Here is a 21,114-nt window from a genome sequence, read left to right on the forward strand (position 1 = left end):
ATCCATAAAATTAGATGACTGGTTCGTCGGACCATTTAAAGTTTTGCAGCAGGTGAATAAGTCGGCCTTTCGATTGCAGCTGCCACCGTCGATGAAGGTCCATCCGGTTTTTCACCGCTCCTTACTAGTTAAGGATGCCCCACCAAGTCCCTTGAGAACTCACTCCTCCCCACTTCCTCCAGTTATGGTCGAAGGAGAGGAGGAATACGAGGTGGAGGCGATATTGGACTCTCGCAGGAGAGGAAAAGGAATTCAGTATTTGATTCATTGGACAGGCTACCCTGAAGCAGAGTGTTCTTGGGAGAATGCAAGGAACATTCACGCCCCGGAGCTGCTCATTGACTTCCATAGGCATTTCCCTAGCAAACGGAAGCCTTGAATGTTGCCTGGAGTGCCAGCAGTTAATCAGCAAGAAGAAGGAGGGGGCGGCGTGCTGGAAGAAGGTTTGGTGGGGGATTTAGGGGAGGAGCGGACTCAAGCTAGCGGTCCACAGCCTTCTACTTCAGGCTTGCAGATGGTAGGAGGGAGGGGAGTTGATTCTGCTAATGTTGTAGATGTTTTTCAGGACCAGTCGGATGACTGTATGGAGGAGGCAAGACGTACCGAGAGACCATCATCACCTGACATGTCGTCCCTCCCGCCTTTGCCAAGTTCTGTTGAGAACTCCGAGGGGGAAGACAGAGATAGAGGGAGGGGTGATGTGATGGAATGGAATGATGAAGGCCAAACTCAGGGAGAAAATATTTTCTTTCATCGCCTGAGGCGAGAGGGAGAGATAAGAGGATGAGACTGGCACCTCCCTGAGGAATTCACAATGTTGTGGCTGGCATTACTTGGGAACTGGGGTTTCAGTCTGGGAAGATTCTTGCTAGAGGTTGTAGCTAATAAATATTGCTGAACTGAATTTACTTGGAGTTCCTTGGGCTAGGCCTGACACCATGTAAGTTATGCCAAGCCAACCCTGGCTTTGTTTGTACCTACCTACGTTACACTCTAGTAAACTTCTTTGTTGAACTTGCATGTCACGAGAGTTTCTTGGGAGCTTAACAGGGTAAACCTTACAAAATGAACACAATATTCTAGGTCTGGTCTGAACAGTGCAGCATAGAGTAATACTATCACTCCCTGTGATCTTGACACTATACCTCTATTAATGCAGCCCAAACTGCTTTGGGGTTTTTTTTGGCAGCTTCAGCAGACTCCTGACTCATCCTTAATCTGTAGTCTAGCAAGACCCCTAGATTTTTTTCACAAGTACTATTGCCTTGTACCTGTGCCTAAGTATAAAACCTGCCAAAGTGCAAAACCTTACATTTCTTAACACTGAACAACATTTTATTGGATAGGACCCAATGTCCAAGTTTATCAAGATCCTTTTGAAACTTTAGCCTGTCTTCAGGCAAATTAGCAATCCCACCCCCAGCTTTGCATCATCCGCAAATTTTATGAACATGCCTTCTATTCCCTCATCTAAGTCATTTATGAAGATGGTGAACAGTACAGGTAGGCCTTGCTTAATGACAGTAATTGGGACTGGCAACACTGTCGCTAAGCAATGCAGTTGTAAAGTGTGACATCGTGACTGCGCCAACTTATGACAGCAGTCTTGGCAGTTCTGATTGCCATCATTAAAGTGAATCATGCATAGTTGTTAGGTGTGACATCACGTGATCATAATTTGCAATCACCTGCCAGCTTCCCCATTGACTTTGCTTGTAAGAAGCTGACAGTGAAGGTTACAAATGGTGATCGCATGGCCGTGGGATGTTACAACCATCATAACTGCAAGCTGGTTGCCAAGCACCTGAATTGCAATCATGTGACCGTGGAGATGCTGCAACAGCCACAACTATGGGGACCGGTCGTAAGTCCCCTCATTCAGTGCCATCATAATTTCAAACTGTCACTGAGTGAATGGTTGTTAAGCAAGGACTACCTGCATACCTCCCTCCATGTGGACATAGACCCATTAAGGATCACGTGTTGACTATGATTGTTAGATGTTGAATCCATCTGGTGATGGGACCATCCAGCTCACATATTTCAGTTTATCAAGAGGGAGGCTATGATCTACATTACCAAATGCCTTACTGAAGTCTAAGTATACTACATCCACAGCATTCCCTTGATCCACTACTCTAGTCACTCTGTCAAAGAAAGCAGTAAGATTTGCTGGCACAATCTGTTTTTAACAAATCCATGCTGGCTTCTGGTAATCACCCTATTTGTTTCTGAGTGCTTGCAAACCCACTGCTTATCTTTTTTAGGATTTCTCAGTTATTGATGTCAAGCAGATTGGTCTGTAGTCTTCTGCGTTTGCTTTTTTCCCCCCTTTCTTAAATACTGGAACCATATTGGCTCTTCTCCAGTCCTCATTATCAGACCCTGAAAAGTGAAAAATCATCCATAATAATCTGACCAATGTGAAGACACTTTTATGGATTGAGCTGCCATAACTGTGAAATAACTGTGAAATCAAAGTCATGATAGATACAACTAATGTTATTCTCATAAAATCTCAGAGACATAGATCCACTCAGAAAAGCAGCCATGGACAACGCTGAAAAGATGCAATAGTAGTGGAAAAAAAAATTGTTTTCATCACTGCTACAGAGTAAGCTTAAAATTGTGGTCTTGTTAGCATTCAATCAAATATAATAGAAGGCAGAATATTAAGACAAATGTTCTTCCACCTGCATTCTAGTAATATCTCTGCATGTTTGATTACCCTCATCTTTACCTTCAATGAAGGAATTCTGTAAAGTGGGACACGGATACTTAGAAATCAGGAGAACCTATCCACATCATCTTCATATTCTATGGAGCTTCAACACATAGTAATAGTACATAGCACATAATATACTAGATAGAAAGTCCCCCGGTTTAATCTGGAATCCATTAGAAGCCATTAGCTTCTACTAGATCCACAACTCCTGAAGAAAGAAATAGTTGTTGTAATTTTAAATCTCAAAATAGTGAAGACTCTTACAATTCAAAATTATGTTTAAGTCATTGAATCCAATCCTATTGCATGGAAGAATGCAAATTAAAGCTTTCCTGTTGGATGGCTATCCAGCCTACACTTGAACATAATGTAGCAAATGGAGAGCTCACCACCTCTCTGGATAATTGGGTGGTGTCACACTGCTCTTATTGCTAGGAAGCTTTTTTTGCCTAACATTCAGTAAGAAACCTACCTTTCAATAGCTTAAAACCATTTTTGTACTATGCATTCTACAGTGATGAAGAATAGATCTCCATCTTCTGTGCAACATTCATGTATTTAAAAGTTATATTGTCTTAAGACTAAAATAACTAGTTCCTTTTGTCTTTCTGCATAGGTCTTTGTTTCTAATCCCATGATAAACCTAATTAATCTTTTTCTGTATTTGGTCTAGTTTGACAGAAACCTTAATAATGATGCCCAGAACTGAATGATAGCTAAGATGGGGTTTTGCCTGCATGCCTCCCAAAATGAACGATTACTTTGGAAATAATACTTCTAATAGTTCTAGCTTTGATTTTAGAGAGAAATATATGGAGAGGCAGGGGTGGGATTGTGTAAATTTTTTGGGGAGGGGAGAGAATTGGGTTTGGGTTGGCCTTCCCAAGGGACATGGGGAGAAGGAGTGGATTGGCTGCTATATATAAGAGCTTGGGATGAGAGCAACCTGCCCCATGAAACTCTGGTGAAAGCAGAGTCTGGAGCAGAGGTGGGTAAGAATAATAAGTATATGGAGGATGAGGACGGACATGAATCCCTATATAATATGTCTTTTAAAGCAGCCATAAAAAGATGAAATAAATATATGGGGGAGGGGGGATTTTAGGTTGAAGTTTTAATTCTGTCCCTTTTATGGTTGTATTATTATCCCCTACAAGTTACCTGGTAAGCAGGAATGCAAATAGAGTAGAAGAGGGCTAGGAGAAGGGCGGTCACAGTTAAGTGGTGATGGGCAATGGTAGGTATAATAGAAGATAGCAGGCAGGCCACCTTCAGAGAAAGGAGATAAAAAATACCTTAATGCCCTCTTCCAGCCCTCATGTGTCACTTGCAGATTTTCTTCACCCATTCATCAAAGTTATTAATAAAAATGTTGAAGAATACAAGGCCCAGGGCTAAATCTTGAAGCCCCTCTCTTGATAACTTATTCCAGTTTGATTAGGAATATAATTTTCAAGTCAATATATAACCATGTCACTGTACCACAAACCATACCTATGTTGGATTCACCTATCATCTCAGTCTGGGGGAAAAGCCATATCATCATGGAAGGCCGAGAGGGTTGAGCCCTCCAGACCTTGGGGGGAGGCTGTTCCATATGGCAGGCTCTAAGAAGGCACAGCTGCTTGGGCCTACAAGATGTCATTGTTTAATAAAGGAGACATGGAGCACACCCTGTTTGATCTGGTGGGATGGGCAGAAACCCTCAGAGACAAGTGATCCTGCAAGTAGCTTAGCCATGTGCCCTGCAGGGCTTTAATGGTTAATGATAACCAGCACCTTGAATTGCACCCAGAAGCACACTGGGAACCAGTGCAGCTTACACAGCAGCTGTGTAATTTGGACAAACCTTGGTGTGCTCAGAATTGTGTGCTCCATTGCATTCTGGACCAACTGAAACTTCCAAGTGTTTTTCAAGAGTAGCCCTATGTAGAGCACATTGTGGTAACCCAATCAAGAGGTGACTAAGGCATGGGTGTCAGTGAGCAGGATTTTCCAGTCCAGGGACAGACACAACTAGCATATTATACAAATTTGGCAAAAGCTCCCCTGGACATGGCTGCTCCCTGATCTTTAAGCAAGCAGGAGCCAGAGTCCCAGAGTATTCCCAGATTGTGCCCCAGCTATGTCTGTGGGAATGCTACCCTACTGAGAGTCAAAGATGAAGAATCTTTGGATCCAGCTCCCCCCTGCTCGCAATACAAAACCACTCTTTCATACAAGGTTAAGTGTCAGTATGTTCATCCCCAATCAGACCATCACATCCCCCAGGTACTAGGTAAGTACCTAGACAGCATCACTTGTCTAACCTGGGCTGTTGCAGTGTCTTCAAAACTGGGTGACTTGTCATCATGTAGATCAGCAATAAGAAAGTTCAGTATGATTACAGATGAAGATTTGCCGTTACAAGTGACACACACAATCATACATTTACAGACAAGATATTCATATATTTAATATCTTGCCACTACTAGGATAATGTAATGAAAGTAAGATGTGGTTCTGGAGATGTCCTGCGATTGACTCACATTTTTAATTAAAGCTAGAGAGAAAGGGTGCTTCAGCAAGCTAGCTCTTCCTATTTGCTTTTCTGAGCAGCATACCATTTGCTTGCTAAGCATGAGCTACAAGCTAATAAACTCCCTGCTCTGACCCTAATAAGATAATCACTTACCTTTCACCTCCAGCGTGGCTTGCATCTTGCCACTAAGGGCTTAACAAGACAGACTGCAAATTTGTAACCTTCTTTGTGGATTCCCCATTGTTTGACTATATGCCCTACTCTCTTTGTCCACAAAAATCTAATCAAATAAACATGTAATTTCCTTCTGATTAACCATTTCTGGACTGGGGTGAGCATTCCAAAGGGTGGGGAAAGGAGTCTGGGTTATAAGATCTACCCAATAAACGCAACTCCTTTGTGAGCAGTGTGCTATGTTTCCTTCTGCTCTTTTCACTCACTGCAGTTGAGGGAGAGAATCTGGGATTAATTAATAAATCTTTATTAATTGATACCATTCTGGCATCTTGTCATTCATTCCCTTTTCATTATCCAGCCAGCAATCATTTCGGCTTGCAGCAGAGGATAATCTGACCAACCTATATCTGTTTGCATAGGGATCTGGCTGGTCTATGTTTCTGCTCTAATTCTATGAAATCATTGAACTGCAAGTTGGAAAAGGCTTTACTGGCCAAGAGGTCCAATCATTTTCTCAGGGCAGGCATCCACTAAACCAGTGTTTCTTAAAGTATGGTCCTAGGATGCCTGGGGGTCCCCCAAGATTCTCTCAGGGGTCCTCAAAATCAAAATTATTTGCCAGAATTTGAAGATTTGCAGTATCTAATGTTTAATGTTGTTATTTTTACATGATTTAATATATTCTATCAATCAAATATTTATTACAGTCATACACCAGCATAAATATTCTATGAATGCATCAATTTTAATTTTTAATATGGTAAATACTGATAAATATAACCTGCAAAAACAAAAGCATTTTGGGGGTCCTCCATAATTTTTAAAAGTGGGAAGGGGTCTTGAGAACAAAAAGTGTAAGAAACATGCACTAAACAATTCCTGGTATGTGAACATCCAGCTCCCTTTTGAAAACCTGCAATGAAGGAGAATTTATTGTTCTAGAAAGACTTAGCACCAGGAAATTTCTGCTAATATTCCAGAAACTCCATTCTTTTAATTTCAGCTCCTTGGTCCTTAATCTACTATCGCTTTCAACAGAGAAGCTGACCATCCCATCTTGCATGTTATTTGTAAATTGCAGTAATATTTCTCTTCAATCTTCTCTTTTGCAAGCTAAACCTATCCAACACCATTATCATTCCTCATGACATTTGTTTTTCAAGTCCCTTTTCATCCTGGTAGTTTTCTTCTGATCCTGCTCCAGCTTCTTCATATCCCTTATAAAATGCAGTGGTTAGAACTAGACACAGTATTCCAAATGCAGTATAATCAGAGTACAACAGAACTGTTACACTGCATGATCTTCGTGCAAAGCTTCTATAAATGCAGCCCAATATTGCACTGGCCTTTTTAGTGATTGCACCACACTGCATGATATTTTTCTAGTGATCTATTCCTTCTCCTAGATCCTTCTCATGTGCATTGCTTCCAAGCCAGGTCTCTCCAGTCCTGTACCTATGCATTTGATTTTTCCTACCAAATTCAGAACTTGTCACCACTAAATACCATCCTACAAGCCTGTCAGGATCATTTTGAGTTGTGATTTTCTCCTCTAAAGTATTAGCCATTTCCCCTTCCTTGGCTTCATCTGAAAATTTGATAAACGCTTCCTCCATTCCATCCATAAGTCATTTTCAAATATCTTTGAACGGGTTGGGCCAAAGATTGGCCCAACCCAGTCAAAGCTCCCCTCCAGAATTATATATAGATATAATTTGGGTGCAGTTTTTCATTCAGTTGCAAATTCATCAGATTGTGGAATCCTCTATCCTGCATTTATTCGAGAATAAGGTAAACTACATCCACAATGTTCCCTTGATCTACCAAACTTTACCTGTTCTTATGATAAACTCTGACACAAATTGTTTTAGCAAACCCATGGTAGTATTTTTTTAAAGTACTTGCAGACTTTCTGCTTGACAATATGTTATATCTTGCCCAATATGGATGTTAAACTAACTGGTTTGTACTTTCTTGGGTCCTCCTTTCTCCCTTTTTGAATATTGAGACTATATTTGTTTTTGCCAGTTCTCTGACATTGCACCAGTTCTCCAGTTTTGAAAAATTATGATCAGTGGTTCTGAGATCACTCCCACCAGTTCCTTCAACAGGTTGGGAAGTAATTTGTCTGGTCTTTGGATTCATTTAAGATAGCAAAGTGGATTCTTATTATAGCTTGATTAAACTGGAGCTGAGTTTCCCTTCCCCATACCACTTCCTCACATATTACAGGAAGTGCTCGCTCTCTTTCTGAAAGAAGACAGACACAAAGGTGTCATGCAGTCCCAGTTTCTTCCTATTCCTTATCATGATTTCCCCATATTCCCCACCCAACAAATGAACATCCTCCTTGACTTTTTTAAAAATTTCACACATACCCCCTAAAATATAATAGGTTCCTCACTAGCCTCATCTCTTTATGAGCTTTACCTTCCTTGTTTTCATTCTTGCAGGTATGAGTTGTCAGGTTCGGCCGGCGCAGCACTGCTAGGAAACCCGGCCAGCCATGCTGAGCCAATTCTACCGCCCGCTCGCAAGCTGGGGAAAAAGAGGAAGCGAGAGCCGCGGCTGATTAATGGGCCACCTGCGCCCACTTAACAAGGAAACTGCAGAGTGGATGTTTTGTATCCACTCTGATGAGCAGCGCGCGCCGAGACAAAGGGCAAAGATGCGAGCCGTGGAAAGACGATCACTGCGCGATCGAGAAAACCCCGGCTTTGCGCGCAGCTGAAAGGACCCCGAGAAAACAAGACCACACTGGAGGGCCAGAGCAATCACAGGACAATGGGAACTGGCTGAACCTGTCACTTGGACCATTAAGGGGGATTATTGGGGTACTGACAAGCCGCAACATGTAACTTGACGACAGGGTGAAATGTGGGAAGGGGAGAGTTATACATTGTACCATGAAATGTGCCAAGCCAGTCCTGGCTTTGTTTGTAACTGTTGCGTTATGCTTGAGTAAACCTCTTTGTGCTACACACGTGTTACGGGAGTTTCTCTTGACGAATGGGGCATTCCTTACATGAGTTACTATCTTATACTCTTCTTTAGTTACTTTAGTTGTGGTTTCTCTTTTATTTACATCTCCTTTTTGCTTTCTGGCTTGCCAGTGAGTTTCTGTTCATTCATATGGATCTCTTAAGGCTTTTCCCAATTTTCCTTCTTATGGAGATTGTTTTTGTTTCAGTATCTCCTTTTCTAGTATCTCCTATCCCTTTCTGACTTGTTTATCAGGATTTCAAGTTTGGAAGGCAGGTTCCAAATGAGTGATATACTGCCCATGTTTCATCTGAGTTCATAAAAATCTGCTTTCCTGAAATCCAAGGTACATGACTGACTTTTCCATTTTTCATCCTTTAGTTATCTTGAAATTCAACGTTTTCCCCCAAGATTTCTTACACCTTCACTCCTTTGATCAGTTTCTCTCTAGTTATCAGGTTTAGGTCCAGAATTGCAGAGGGTTAGCCTCACTAGGTAAACTAGATCAGGAAATCAACTTCACAAGAAGACTTAAAACTTCTTTTACTGAGATAGGCTATAATAACAGAATATTGCAAGTCTGACTGCACTGTACCTACTCCTCCTTCTTATACTCCAGTGAATTAGGGAGGCATCTACCTAAGCCACTTCTGAATGTTATCTCTTTGTTTCAGCCCCTTTTGCCTAGGTAACAGTTCTTATATATTTCCATGAAAGTCATCTTCCTGGACTTTTGGGGGAGTAATGATGGATTGAAGATGGCTCTGTTTCTGTGGAGCTGACAACCATGGTGGATTAGAGGAGGTGGTGAAAGGCCCAGCTCTTCGGAACCATCTTTGGACAAAGAGATGACTTGATTACCCATAAGTACTCTTTACAAAGGATCTCTGTGAAGAGACTGCAATTCAGCGATCTCCAGCAGGTTGAGCACTCTGGGGCTCGTGGGAAATGTTGAGCCCAAGCTGCAGTTCAGAGCCTCCAAAGAGACACTGGATTTGCTTTCATTTCCTTTTTTAATTACCATTGGAAATTACTTATTAACAATTTACTTGGAAATTAAAAACCTTCTGAAAGGCAAATTATTGTACATTGGGAGAATTTCCTTCTATCCTGAAGAAAGAAGATTTAGGTAAGTTTAAAGATTAAAAAGAAAAATCTTAACTTTTGGAAACAGTGAAAGGGAGTTAAGAATGCTGAGTGAGGACAGTTAAGGAGCCAGATGGATTTGAAAGAATAGTTTCTTTTTTTTTTTTTATGGACTGTTTTAAATTTTATAAAAATACAGCAGATGATTTTGGACTTAACTGTAAGAAAACCTATTGTGGCAAAGTTTTGGCTCTGAAAATAAACAAAAGATAAAGCTGGGCTTTGAAGGTTAACTAGAGGGAACCAGAGAGCAATTAAAGGAAAAGATACTTCCTAACATAATGGAGGGACATTGTCTTACTATAAAATCTGTCTGGGAACAATGTGTTCAGGACTTATTTTTAAAATTGGATTTGACAGAGGTCATAGAAGAAAAAAAGATTTTACTGGAAAAAACAGCTGAGGATGATTTGAATAAGTTTAAAATGGACTTTAAAGAAATGCCAGATTATAAAAGAAATGTGGAAGATATGGAAAAAGATATTGTGGATCTGAAAATGGACTTAAAGATGTTTGATTACAAGAGTGACATGGAGAAAGAAGTTGTAATGGAGATACAAACTATGCTGGCTGATTTTTTAAGAATTAAGGGGGATATCCAGATTACAAATCAGAAGCGTGAATTGGAGAGTTATTTTACTTTGGATCCACAGAAGGGAAGCATTAAATCTCAGAAGTTGCTTTTGAAAACAGACAGGGAGAAAATGTAAGAAATCACTATGTGCGACTTTATTTGCAGAAGCAACTGAAGATCAAGCCTCTTAAAAAGAAGAAAAAGGAGTTCAAAGTGGACTTATTTGACCAGGGTTAAATTGTATAAGTTTTGATTTTGGGTTGTTACTATTGGAATCTTTTTTTCTGACCAGGACTGCAAGATGATGTCAAGATTTTTTTATACAGGAATGAATCTTTTACTTCCTATTTGTTAGAGAAAGTTAGGGGTTAGTATGTAAAAGGGACCTATTGGATCTAGTATAAAATATATATGTTACTATTATTGATATTCTCTATGCCTATGGGAATACTTTTTTACGTTTTCCTTGTTAGAGAAAGTTGTAAATCACAATGTAAAATAGATTTAGTTGTTTAAGCTTAAAATATATAGGTTATTATTACTAGTACTTTTAATCCTTTTGCTGTATAAGACTGATCAATGAACCTTTTTATAATTTGGTTATTGTTTACTGATAAGAAATGGGAGGAAGAGTTTCTTTTTCTGTAATATCAGACAAGGTGTTAAGTAAATGCTTATACTTGTCTGGAGGGAGAGGGGAATCACTTTTTATATCTTTTTTTTTTCTTTTTCTTTTTCTTGTTCTTTTTTGTTTGTATATCTTTTCTCATCCTGTTTTAGCATTTAATAAAAAGAGAGTCATCTTCCTTACTTTCTACACCTTTCTTCTTCCACCTTTTAAAAAAATGAAATCGTCTAGAAATGTGTTCAAATTCTTGTTGCTACTTAAGTTAGATTTCAAGCAGGTATCAGAGTAACCGAATCTCCCATTATGATTATAACCTGACTTCTTGAGAACTTGATTTTAAAAAGGAATCTTCTACTTGCTCTGCATGAGTAAAGTGGCCCACAGGTAGTCCTTGGGTTATGATGGCAATTGGGACTGGAATTTCTGTCACTAAGCAATGCGGTCATAAAGCGCAACATCACATGACCACATCGCTTAGTGATGGCAATCCCTGTAGTCCCCATTGCTGTCATTAAGTGAGGCTCACAGATCATTAAATGAGGACCTCCTTGCAACTTCCTGCCAGCTTCCGACAAGCAAAGTCAATGAAGAAGCCAACAGGAAGTCACAAGTCCCAGGCAGCTCTCAAGCATGCCGGTGGCTACATAAGTGGTTGCTGCTAAGTTGGGGAGGGTGTGCAAGTGGCTGGTGTGGCGTGAGTGAAGTGGGCTGGAGGTGGCTGCTGCCGGGTAGAAGTGTACATGAGGTTGTACAGGTGGCTATCAGAGCATGGTATGAATGCAGTGGAGGCTGCTGGGTGCACGAGGGTGGCCAGTATGGTGCAGTACAACTGCGACAGGACTGGGGATGGCTGCTGCCGGTCTGTGAGGGTGCATGGGTGGTCAGCACAGCATGGCCAGCTATTCTGGGTGAGGGAGTTTGCATGAATGGACATCAGAGCATGGCACAAGTGTGGTGGGGCCAGCTGCTGCTGGGTGAGACAGGGTGCACAGGTGGCCACCGCGGGCAGGGGAGTGCTGTGGGCGCCATAGCCAGGATCCTCAGGGGGAAGCCACAGGAATGCAAGTGACTTACTAGAGTGACTTACAACCTTCCCTGCCAGCTTCCCCATTGACTTTACTTGTGGGAAGCCAGCAGGGAACGTCGCAAATGGCAATCATGTGATGCAGGATGCTGCCACTATCGTGTGAACCAGTTGCCAAGTACTGGGATCGCGATCACATGACTGCAGGGATGCTGGGATGGTTGGAACTTTGAGGACTTGTTGTAAGTACCACTTGTTCAGTGGCATCCTAACTGCAAACAGTCACTGAATGAGAGGTTAACCAAGGATTATCTGTATAGGGATCTCCTATGATTTTAGTTTCTTACTTCTTACCAGGTGCTTTCAACAGGAGTTCTACATTCAGTGCAATGAATTTCTACATAGGGCCTCCATTTTTGCTCTTGTATTTGTTTTGAATAAGTAATATTGTTTGAATCCTATATTCCAATCATAACTATCAGCCAACCAAGCTACCATGATACTTATCCAGGGTCCCAGTCCCCAGAGTGCCTTCAAGGCTGGCTGCGTCATTCATCCACACATGGGTCAGTAGAAAGGTGAATCTATGAGTGGTCTTAAAGATTCTTGGAGGTCTTGCTATCACATCCTGAATGAGAGCCCCAGGAAGGCAGCACACTTTTCTTGTCAGGCTATCACACACTGACAGCTTTTGGGGAATAAATTTGGTGGTACTGTTAATACTGCTGTTGAGAGCATTTGGATTGAAGAAGAATATAAGCAGCGCCCAAGCAGTGCTGATTACTTAATCAAGGAGATATGGATGATGCTTTATGAAGCAACTTTTTAAAATAGATAAAATAGTAGTGATAGGAAACTCCAATGACCACAACGTTTTGTGGGAAACAAATTCTATCAAGCACAGTCCTTCCAGAAAATTCCTGTTCTCTGTTGCAGAAAAACAAAAAAACAAAAACTATAAAATCCCAAGCACCTTTCTGTTCTGGAGGATGTGAAAGCACAGGAATATAAACTATTCTTAACTGATTATAATCAATTAAGCAGTTGTAGCAGGCCTTCTGGGGAAAGGTTATCATACTAAGATGGAATTCTTGATTTTAAGGGAAACGAAAGCTGAGAGTAGCTGAATGCAACTTGAATGTGAAGAAAACAGATTTTAATAGAGCACAACTATGGTAAGTAGAATTCCATGGTAGGAGAATCTAATGGAAAAAGAGTCCTAAATAAGTGAGAGTTCTTGAAGAAGATCTAAAGGTTTAACTACAAAAATTTCAATGAGAAAAAGCAAAGTCGGCAGGAACAGCCAATGTAGCTGCATACAGACTTTAAAAAGTTAACACAGTAGGTAGAACAAGAGACAGGTCAAGAAAAATACACTGTTAAACATATGGTTTTTTAAAAGAAAAAGGAACAGAATACCAACTAATCAGTAAAAATACAAGGGGATAAACGATAAAAGGCAGAAACACTTAACCCACATTTTAAAATCTGTATTCTCTGAGAAAAGGATAGATATTCCATTGGGTAATTATGATAAAAGAGTTGAAAAGACAGAATTCCCGTTCAAGTTTGAAAGAATCATAGCTAATACTTGAATGAGAAAGGTGTATAAAGTGAAAGGAAAACTATGAGAAAAGAATATACAGTAATGTACAAAAGTTTTAGGCAGGTGTGAAAAAATGCTGTAAAATAAGAATGCTTTCAAAAATATATATTCTAATTGTTTATCAATTTACAAAATGCAAAGTGAGCGAGCAGAAGAAAAATCTAAATCAAATCAATATTTGGTGTGACTACCTTTTGGGTTCAAACCAGCATCAATTCTTACACTTGCACACTTTGTACACTTGCACAAAGTCAGGGATCTTGTAGGATTACAGTCAGGTGTATGATTAACCAAGCAGGTGCTAATGATCATCAATTTCATATGTAGGTTGAAACACAGTCATTAACGGAAACAGAAACAGCTGTGTAGGAGGCTTAAAACTGGGTGAGAAATGGCCAAACTCTGCTACTAAGGTGAGGTTGTGGAAGACAGTTTTGTGTCACAGGTCATACACTATGGCAAGACTGAGGACAGCAACAAGACACAAGGTAGTTCTACTGCATCAGCAAGGTCTCTCCCAGGCAAAAATTTCAAAGCAGACTGGGGTTTCAAGATGTGCTGTTCAAGCTCTTTTGAAGAAGCACAAAGAAATGGGCAACGTTGAGGACCGTAGATGCAGTAGTTGGCCAAGAAAACTTAATGCAGCAGATGAAAGACACATCATGCTTACTTCCCTTTGACATCGGAAGATGTTCAGCAGTGCCATCAGCACAGAAGTGGTGGAAACCAGTGGGACCCAGGTACACCCATCTACTGTCCGGAGAACTTTGGCCAGAAGTGGTCTTCATGGAAGAATTGTGGCCAAAAAGCCATACTTCTGACATGGAAACAAGGCTAAGTGACTCAACTATGCACGAAAACATAGGAACTGGGATCCAGAAAAATGGCAGTAGGTGCTCTGGACTGATGAGTCAAAATCTGAAATATTTGGCTATTGCAGGAGGCAGTTTGTTCGTCAAAGGGCTGGAGACTGGTACAAGAATGAGTGTCTGCAGGCAACAGTGAAGCATGGTGGAGGTTCCTTGCAAGTTTGGGGCTGCATTTCTGCAAATGGAGTTGGAGATTTGGTCAGGATCAATGGTGTCCTCAATGCTGAAAAATGCAGGCAGATACTTATCCATCATGCCATACCATCAGGGAGGCGTGTGATTGGCCCCAAATTTATTCTGCAGCAGGACAACGACCCCAAACATACAGCCAATGTCATTAAGAATTATCTTCTGTGTAAAGAAGAACAAGGAGTCCTGGAAGTGATGGTTTGGCACCCACAGAGCCCTGATCTCAACATCATTGAGTCTGTCTGGGATTACATGAAGAGGCAGAAGGATTTGAGGCAGCCTACATCCACAGGAGATCTGTGGTTAGTTCTCCAAGATGTTTGGAATAACCTACCTGCCGAGTTCCTTCAGAAACTGTGTGCAAGTGTACCTAGAAGAATTGATGCTGTTTTGAAGGCAAAGGGTGGTCACACCACATATTGATTTGATCTGGGTTTTTCTTCTGTTTGCTTACTTTGCATTTTGTAAATTTATAAACAAACAATTACAATATATATTTTTGAAAGCATTCTTACTTTACAGCATTTTTCATACCTGTCTAAAACTTTTGCACAGTACTGTATAAGTATGTGAAAAAATATTAGAAAACAGATCAGTCTCACAACAGAACGAATGAAAAACTGACAAAAGGAAAGAGGCTGTAGAAGCTGCTTGAAACAGAATGAAAAAAATTATTATAGAGTGCCACAGAGGTCTGTGGAACCCTAATGAGAAGTATGAAAAAGGATGCTTATTGAAATGATGAAGTGACTGTGGATGAGGAAAAACATGTATCTAAGAAAATGACTGCTGCCAAAAAAAAAAAAGCTAAAAGATACTCTATAATGTGTACAGAAAAAATAGTTGCAAAGAATGTAGTCAAAGACAGCAAAGAACAGTCAAGATTAAGAGGTAAAGAAAATGTAGAGTGATTTTGATCAGAATTTTAAAAACACTGGAAGTCAGTGAAGTGGACTAAACAAGGAATCTCCAGCAGAGTGAATGAAATATGATTTGAAATGAAATTGAAGTGAGGGAATGCTGGAAGAGATTTGTATGGGAAAGATACACTGGTACACCGAATGGTGGAATGATGTAGACCAAGTCATTGAGAACCATATTGATATGAGAAAGAAAGACAGCATATGATAAAATGAATAGGTTTGGATTATGGAACATCTTGCATTAGTATGGAGCTGAAGATTGGTTGCTGAAGGTGATAAGAACAATATACATTGGAAAAGGAGGTGGACTGCTGGCTGGAGTTCAAGGGGTGGTGCTGTCGAGGAAACTGGATTCCTTGACCACAGCCTTCACTGCCTATATATGAAGGGGTTCTGTTGAGAGATACAATGTACCTCACAAAAACTGGAAAGAATGCCTTTGGAAGACATCTTGCTAAGGTCATCTGGAAGGCTTTAAACAAAATCTGGAGAGGGAGGAACATCATTACCTACAACCACACCAAAAACATAAGACCAAAGACAGTAAACCCTAAAACAAGGAAGGAAGGAGTACTCAAGAATACACCAGGAGATGCAACAGGGAAACCTAAGAAGGGCAGTATGAAAGGGCTCAGATGCCCTTTAATGCGTACAGTATGGGAAATAAACAGGCAGAACTTGATGTGTGAGGCCAATATGGTGGGATGAATCTTATGATTGGACTACAGTACTGGAAGGGTAAAATTTGTCCCAAAAAACCAGAGCCAACAAAAGGGAAGGTAGAGTTGTATTATATGTAAAAATGATAACACTGTATGGAAATTCATGATCCAAAGAAGAAAATCCTGTTCAAAGTGTCTGGGTGAATTTTAACAGAAAAAGAAACAAAGATGATATTGTTGTGAGTGTGTACTACAGGTCATCCAACCAAGCAGAAGATATACAGGTTTAACAACAAGTTCTGTTTCCCAGGTCTGTCCTTAAATTGAATTTGTATATAAGCTGGAACAGTATACTACTACAATAAGTAGTATTGTGTAATTAACTCAAACCATTGTGTATTTAACTTGGATTTTGCTACAACAGGCTCCGTTCCTAACTATGGGTCATCCTTAAACTGGGCATTCTTAATGCAGGGACTACCTGTAGATGAAATATTCACAAATCTGATGGCCAAGGTGTTTAGGAAAATGCTTCTATGATAATGGGGGATTTCAACTACCCCAACATCATAGGGGATACAAACTCTGCAGCAAGTAGGAGATCCAACAGTTTTCTTGAAGTGCCTTGCAAACAACTTCATTGTCCAAAAGGTGGAGAAGGGAACTAGAGGATCAGCTATATTGGACTTAATACTTACTAACAGGTAAGAAGTGGTTGGAGGAGTGGCAGAAACTGTAGGAAAGAGTGATTATATAATCCTAAAATTCATCATACTGCAGGCAGGCAGAATTGAAGATAGCCAGATTAGTGTTCAAGATTCCAAGAGAGCTGACTTCAACAAGCTAACAGAAAAAATAGGAAGGTTTCCATGGATGGAAGTCCTGAAGGGTATAACAGTTCAGAAGAGTTGGGAAATCTAAAAAATGAGATAATTAAGGCCCAAGCGCAAACAGTATCAGAGAGAGAAAAAGAAGTGGGGGCAGGCATCTGATGAGACTAGCATGGTTGCACCAAGATTTCTCTGACAAACTGAGAAACAAAAAGGTCAAGTTTAAAAAGGGAAAAAAGGATATATAACAAAAGGATAATATCAGGAAATAGTCCAAATCTGCAAGGATGGGTTCAAGAAGGATATGACTCAGCTTGAGGTAAGACTTGCTATGAATGCAAAAAATAACAAAAAAGGGTTTTTTGGGTTTTTGTAGAATAACAGGAAAGTCAAGAAAACAGCTGACCCGCTGGTTGGAGAAGTTGGCAAGATGGTGATAGGCAAAAGGGAGAAGGCTAAACTGCTTAATTCCTACCTTGCATCTTTTTTTTTTCACAAAAGAAAAAGTGGTCCAACTTATCAGAAGCTGCATCATGGGGAGCAGAAGAGAAATGCAGATCAAAATAAGTAAGGAATTGGTGAGATTTAGTTGCTTTGAATGAATTCAGGTCTCCTGGACCAGATGGATTATACAGACAGCTTGACATCAATAACTGGGAAAATATTAAAAAAGATTATCAAGGAGTGGGCTTGGCGAGCACTAAGAAACTAACTGGGTTATTACCAGAAGCCACTAAGGATTTGTTAGAAACAGGTCATGCCAAACAAAACTTATTGCTTTCTTTGACAATGTGACTAGATTAGTGGACCAAGGGAACGTTGTGGATGTAGTATACTTAGACTTTAGTGAGGCATTTGATGAAGTAGACCATAGCCTCCTTCTTGATAAAGTGGAACAATGAGGGATGGATACTTTCACTACCAGCTGGATTCGCAGTTGGTTGAACAACCATAACCAAGACATGTTCCTTAATGGGTCTATGTCCACATCAGAGGAGGTATGCAATGGGATACCTCAGGGTTCTGTCCTGGACCAAGTACTGTTCAACATCTTCATATATGACTTACATGAAGGAACAGAAGGCATGCTCATAAAATTTGCAGATGACACAATTTTTTTTGTGGGGGAGGGGATTGCTAACACTCCAAAGGCAGGCTCAAAATTCAAAAGGATCTTGATAGACTTGAGCATTGGGTCCTATCCCATAAAATGTTGTTCAATGGTGAGAAACGTACGGTTCTGCATTTAGGCAGGAAAAGCAAGCTGCACAGATACAAGATAGATGGTACCTAGCTTAGCAGCAGTACTTGCAAGAAGGAACTAGAAGTCTTGGTAACCCACAGATTAAACATGAGCCAGCAATGTGCTGCATCTGGCAAAAGAGCCAGCACAGTTTTGGGCTGCATCAACAGAGGCTTAGTATCAAGATCATGAGAAATGATAGAACTGTTCTATGCTGCATTGATCAGACCCACCTGCAATACTGTGTTCAATTCTGGTTGCCACAACACAAAAAGGACACTGGGGAACTGAAAAGAATGCAGAGAAAAGCAACAAGGGGCTTGGAGGCTAAATCCTACAAAGATAAGTTAAAGGAACTTGATATATTTAGCTGAAAGAAGAGAAGGCTAAGGGGAGACAAGATAACAGCTTTCCAGTGCATGAAAGATATTACAGGTCAGAGGGTGTGGATTTATTCTCCAAAGCACCTGAGATAAGACACAAACCAATGGGTGGAAGCTTAAGAGAGAGAGCTCCAAACCTGAAATAAGGAGGAATTTCCTGACTATGAGCGCTATTAAGTGGTTTTCAAGAAAGAACTGGACAGCCATTTGTCCTGGATGGTATAAGGATTCCTGCACTGGGTAGAGTTTTGGATTAGATGACCTCCAAGGTCCCATCCAACCTTATGATTCTATGTGTCAGAATAAATGGAATGCTTAGTGAACAGTTCAGCAGCGAGCATGGAGTAACATAAAGATTACAATGTCCCCTTGGTTGTTGAATATATTTACAGATAAATGCATCAGGAATGCTTGTGATGATGTTAGTGGTGCATTGCTTTGCACTTGAACGAACATATACTTTTGCATACGGATGATACACTGTTGGCTAAGAACCCAAATAATTCACAGCAAATGGACTGCATGATGAATAAGGAATATGAATTTGGAAAATAAATGTATTGCAGACCAGGCAGTCGTACTTGACAAAAAAAGGGGGTTAGCAATTGAATATTATATATTAATAATGATGAACTGGAACAAGTAGGTAGATTGGTACAAGACGGGGAAATGAATGGAGAAATTCTAAGATATGCAAATGCTGTTAGAAAGATGGTGGGTGATACGTGGTCTACTGTCAGGAATGAATGTTTAACCAAAAGAAGCAAAAATGGTTGTATATAAAACTTGTTTGCTTCATATGAAATTGATAGTTTGGTGTGTAACACAGTATTGCAAGTCCTAGGAGGAACTGCAGCAGACTGGAAGAGGATAGGGAGTAGGGAAGGAAATAAAAACAGATTTAAGAGTTCTGTATTTAAAACTGCTACGTAACAAAGAGTTACAAATTACTCTGTAGTCTGCATTAAGACTCCTCAAAGAATATTTTGGAGTTTATCAGAAAAAACACACAAGCTGAAAACAGTGGAAATGGGTATTTAAGAAAGAAATAGGAGCAAGAATAAATAGGTACTGAATGAATGTGGATTGAATACAATATGAAAGGTGATTTGATCATATATAGAGAAAATGAACGTGGAAAAAACTGTAAATAAATATATGAAGAGTGAACAGGGTAAGAGGATAAGGAAGATCAAAAAAGTCATTGTTGGATAGAGTTGATAAGATTCTGAAAAAAAGAGAGGCAAGAAATTTAAAAAACAAAAAACAATGCATGAAGAAGTCATGATGAGTCATGATGGAAGCTAGGATGGTTTGCAAAGACATAAAATAAGGAGAGAGATAATGATTAGCATTCATTTTAGCCATTTCTTTTTCTTAGTTCATACTTGCATTCTTTCTGTCTTGCTTTTTGTACTCTTTTTCTGTGTCCTGTATAATTCTGCTTATCTCAAAGGAAATCATCATGAAGGGTATATGTACATGAGTTGAAATCTCCAGGCTTAGATCGACTGGATTCCAGGATAAGAAAGAAGCTTTCTGATGGTCTGCCTGAATCTCTGTCCATTCAAATGGACAAACAAATAACTGAACCAAACTGGAGCAAACAAATAACTGAAGTACCAGATTACTGAATGGCTCATGTTACTGAAAGTTCTTGGCTAAGGGATACAGTATGGTTCCTTTTTGCACAAACTAACTGGCCAACTAGCCAGCAATTTAGAACAGTGAGAAAGCATTAAACTGGAGCTAGTTAGCAAAAATCTTTAATAAACCCAAACTGATTTCAAATAAAAACAATTGTAACTGGTTATATCTTGATGTGGGCATACAACATCAAGGTAAGAAACAGTAAAGCTGCTATCGTTCATATATACAAAATACAATTCACATACAAAATACAATTCTTATAGACCCAAAGTCATGTTCCAGTAGTCAGATGACCTAAATAATGTCCCAGAGCACCTATAACTCTACTGAGACATTTAAATAAAGATGCCAGTCCTGGGAGGGGGAGCATCCAAATACACTGTGACACAGCAGAGAACAGAAGGACTTACTGTTCCAGAAGGAGCAACTAAGTCTAACACTGGGAAGACACTGCCAATTGTTTGAAGATGAATGTGACGAATGAAGAAAACCAACACATGAAGAATTACTTGACGTGAGATACATATGGAACCCAGCTATAAAATAATTAGATGTATACAGGCATTCAAAAAACAATACAAATAATAATATAATAGAAGACTGTATTTTTTTCTTTTTTGTATTGATGAATTTTTTATGCTGCCCAGAGTCATGTCATTTAGCTGGGGTGGCCATATAAATGCTATAATTAAGCAAGCAAGCAAGCTGCTACAAGATAGGTTGTCCAAAATACTTGCAAAATATAGTCTTTGCATCTGTTCCAGCAGCAAAATACTGCAGTATAAAACATTCCTGTAAATAGTGGCCAATACAGAAATTGGATGTGCTGATACATAAAAAGTTTTCTGTATAGTGGCATCAAGGAAAACCTTTCTATATACCAACCACATAGTTTGTAGAATTATATTAACAGCCAATCCATTATCTTAAACAGGCTTCAAAACTCTCTAAAAGCAGTCAGGAGTAAGAAAGAATTTTCCAT

General features: G+C 39.9%; 1 protein-coding gene and 1 pseudogene across 1 annotated transcript in view; both read right to left on the bottom strand.

The window, feature by feature from the left end:
• Positions 1 to 21,114, bottom strand: part of PCDH1 (protocadherin 1) — a 156,619-nt gene that overhangs the window by 30,192 nt on the left and 105,313 nt on the right. The gene's annotated exons all lie outside the window — the stretch shown is intronic.
• Positions 17,590 to 18,501, bottom strand: LOC148213634 (uncharacterized; annotated as a pseudogene).

Source organism: Python bivittatus, unplaced genomic scaffold, assembly GCF_059951505.1.
Source record: "Python bivittatus isolate LINGU-HERP-01145 unplaced genomic scaffold, Pbiv_v1 ctg000960_np1212, whole genome shotgun sequence".
Taxonomy (NCBI): domain Eukaryota; kingdom Metazoa; phylum Chordata; class Lepidosauria; order Squamata; family Pythonidae; genus Python; species Python bivittatus.